The sequence below is a fragment of the Triticum aestivum genome, chromosome 7D (assembly GCF_018294505.1).
Source record: "Triticum aestivum cultivar Chinese Spring chromosome 7D, IWGSC CS RefSeq v2.1, whole genome shotgun sequence".
Taxonomy (NCBI): Eukaryota; Viridiplantae; Streptophyta; class Magnoliopsida; order Poales; family Poaceae; genus Triticum; species Triticum aestivum.
Window position 1 is genome coordinate 615,954,593 of NC_057814.1, and position 4,150 is coordinate 615,958,742.

The 4,150-nt window shown below is 40.6% G+C and overlaps 1 long non-coding RNA gene across 1 annotated transcript; it reads right to left on the bottom strand.

The window, feature by feature from the left end:
• Window positions 1-999: 999 nt before the first annotated feature.
• On the bottom strand, window positions 1,000-4,143 carry LOC123167935 (uncharacterized). Its single transcript, XR_006484146.1, has 3 exons — window positions 2,123-4,143; window positions 1,485-1,545; window positions 1,000-1,212 (listed from the first exon to the last, which is right to left on the bottom strand). It is a non-coding gene; the product is annotated as an uncharacterized lncRNA (long non-coding RNA).
• Window positions 4,144-4,150: the final 7 nt, after the last annotated feature.

Sequence of the window (4,150 nt, forward strand, 5' to 3'; positions counted from 1 at the left end):
CCATGGGCTAGATCGTTCGGCGTATGGGCATCTGCGGTAGAGATTAAATCATTCATGAGCCGCAACTTATAGTCGCACGGAGTGTACTAATTTGGTGTAGCTAGACCATAGTCCCCCTTGTATAGAGCAACTTTTGCCTCTCGAGTGTAACTCTATAATTCATGAACTCCCTTTTTACCCCGCAAAAAAACAAGAAGAATACATCTTGAAAGATTTCAAAAAAAACAAATAAAGTGAAAATCATCCAAAAAAATAAAATAGTTCATCTCAAAACTATATACAAGGAAAAGGCAAGACCGGATCTTCTAGCAATTAATTATGACTAGCAAAAGGCCAGTGCATTGCAACGGGAGAAAAAAAATCCTCTCATATCGCTAGCTGAGTCATTTGGACAAACTGTGCGTGGCCGGTTGGCATGTTATGAGATCGAACCTTTCCATCTGCAATTTTAATTTTTGCTACCTCTCCGGACCTGGGCCACAGTGCGCCGCCAGGTGGGCTTCCTCCGTTGGGCCAAAACAGTTAACAAGTAACGAAACCAAATAGCGTACATGAAATTAATTGAAGCGGGACCAAACAAACACTACAAGAATCTTGTTAATCCATGACGGATTCAGTCTGTCATGGAACAGTTCAAAACCGTCAAGGAGGGAGATCCATGACATCATGTATATCGCGTCATAATTTGACAACTGCACCACCATGATAGTTCCCGGCCGTCACCGATCAGTCCCAGGCCCGCCACAGGCCCGATACTCCATGACATACTAGTCCGTCATGGATTTACATGACTGTACCAATATATGGACCTCATATGGCATCTACATGGCACCACTGTAGATCTGACGTGGCATACTGCCATGCCCATTAGCCCATTTTTTTAGTGTGGCGGTTTAGTGCATTTATTTTAATAAGACCCATTCATCCAACCAGCCGCATCACGACCAATAACAGATAATTAATCAAACATTCACAACACAACTGACTTCCATTGAACAGACCCATAATTTGGACCATTTCATAAATTTCTATTCAATTACTTCACCGAGTACAGGCCTTCAAAAATTTGCCAAAGAACACATCCAACATTAGTTCGAATGCTCTCAATAACCAGATTACATCAACAAATATACAAATTGTACACACACGCTTTATCATCAGCTTCACCTCTACAGCTCAAACTTCCTTTGCAGCTCTCACTACCAAGGAAACCTGTACAACAAAATGCTTCTGTTACAAAATGGCAGGTTAATTACAACAACAGCAATAGTATTATTATGATCTGAAACATTAAAAAAAATCACATGATTTGGACGTCACTCATGAAGTATAGGTAAACCTATATACCTAAGAGTTATGCTAGGAATGCTTTTCTTTCAATAATCAACAATAGTGTTTCGTTGCAGCAACACAACATCGATGGCTAATCACGAGCAACCTAGTGCCAAATAATTCAAATCATTCTGGAGGGCATAGGAGCTTACCCATGCCAGAGGGCTGAGTGCTTAACCTTGTTATGCAGCTGCATGTACCTTTACAAAATTACTGGAAAGAAAACTGCCATGGTTACAAACTAATTATGTGTCATTTTTCTTATGTAAATATATACATCTATCTACCTGTGAGAATAAACCTAATAGGTATACTATATTATCAAGAACAGCCAAGTGGACTCTATTACAAAAATATATTTTACAATGAATCTAATGAAACTAATTCTGTGGTGGAGATGTTGATATAGCTTCCTATAGATTTGGTCAGATTCAATTAATTTGGAATTGAGGAAGCATATTACAAATAATAGCATTCAGTGGTAGAGAAAACAAGAATTAAAAGAAATGTTCAAGGTGAAGACATTTTCAAAGTTACATTGCAGTTAATTTTTTTAATTATTATATTTTGATTTGGATAGAGCAAATCAATCAAACCTAGAGAACTTATATAATGGGCTATGACAATTTGATCTCTACCAGTAATGCAAGAGCATAAGAGCTATGATGAACATAAAAGCTATGCATCCAGGCTAGAAGTAAAGATGAACATGAGAGCTATGCAGCCAACGATGGTCCGCATAACAGTTCAGGCAAGTGTATCCATAAAGTAGTTATGACTGAATACATACTGTGGTGTGAGCATGTAGTAGTGGCTGCTGCTGTTGATGAAGGTCCTGAAGAATTAATACACCAAGTTCATTTGTCTCCAGCTCTCTTTAATTATGCCAGTGGGGCTGATTCAGTCGTGAAGTTGTCATCATCAACCTTGCTCACTGATCAGTGGACACCTGAGCTAGGAAATATTCCCCAAATACAGCATGAGTACTATAAATAGCAAACATCGAGAACTTTGAGACACCGTTTAAGAAATCAGAACAAACCTAATAATACTGCATTAGTATATACACTTCACATCACTAGAGAAATATGCCACACAAGTTAATATGTTTCCACAATACAGAAAGACAAAAATGCTAGAACTTAAAGCGACATCCTGTAATACATAAAGTTGATAACTCCCTTTTCCCGATATATCAAACAGCCTTCTGGAAGTGATTGAACCAGTTCAACATTCCCTTTTATTAGGCATCACTTTTCTCTTTTGGTTCTGGAAAGATACAAAAATGCACAGCAGAATAGCAGATACGATTTTGTCGTAAGTTCTGAAATCTACCTACAAACGAGAATAACAAGTATATACGCCAAAAACAATGGCATCAATAACAAACAATATACACGATGCAGAGAACTACAAATTAATATATTGCATGGCTTATGTGATTGCTAAATAGTTATTAAGGTGCAAGCCGAGTCAATACACATGACACCAGGAGATGGTCGAATCAAAACAAATGGGAAAATAGTTATTAAGGTACAAGCTGAATCAAGATACATGAACACCAGGAGATGGTTGAATCAAAACACATAGGAAAATACTTATTAAGGTACAAGCTGAATCAAGACACATGAACACCAGGAGATGGTCGAATCAAAACACATAGGAAAATAGGTCTATTATATTAAACATAGCAATTGTTATGCAAAGACTTCAAAAACAAATTTGAGGTTAATATAGCAATCTACCACCCAGAAGTGTTAGGCCTTCACTATACATTTTCCCGTCCATGAGCTGCAGAACTAAAACCAGAGAAATGACAGTGTTAAGCAACAAGGCATGAAATTCAGTACAGAATGAATAACTGAGGTCATAGATGTTGCGAACATGAGACATGCTAAGATAAGTACGATACTTTTCCAGTTTGAAGATCAACCTTTTCGCACAGATTATTGCTGAACATAAAAGATGGAGATACATATGTAGTGATTACGAGAATCAGTTAATAATACAAGAAAATAGAAACACACACATCATGCAGCATAGAAGAATTATGCATCGATCATCCATTATGGGTCCAAGATCATGTTATAAGTTTTAAAAATAACTCAGAATAGTTGCCACTTGAGATTCATCAATACCAACTACCGTCAACTAAAACTAGGGCTACCTGATTGTCACTGTAATTTTAATCAAACCAAGAAAGCATTAGACAGTTTACTGGCTATAAACCTAATTTGCTACTAGACTATAAATGTTATACCGGACGGATTAATATTGAGAAATATTATAGCATGAGTTTTTTAGAAGAAAGAAACAACGGAGAGGAGCCGCTGGAGAGAATACAGCAGGACGGCGTGGTGAACCAAGTCGGATCTTGCAGCTGGAACGGGAGTGGGCAGAAGTAACAGTGCTGGGAGGTCGCATACCAGCCATGGAGGCGCTTGTGGAGGTTGACGGTGTACTCCCTCATGACGACCTCCTCCTTCCTCGGCGCACGCGGCAGATGGGGTCAGGGTCGCCACCATCCAGACAAACGCGTGCAAGCATACCGAGCGAAGGGGCGCCATCTAGGAGGAGGAGAGGGCGCGAGGGGGCGCGATGTACGACGGAGAGGAGCCGCTGGAGCCGCGCCGGTGACGGACGCGACGCCGCAGCCAAAACCCTAGCCATGGGCTAGGGGTCATGGGCATGCGCCAGAGGCCGGGAACGGCGGATCCAGCCATACTGGAGGCCGGATGGGTCGGAGAAGAGCTTGTGAGCGTGCTGCGCGGTGGTGGACATCGCCGGAATCGGCGGGCATTGCTGGCGGCGCGAGGGT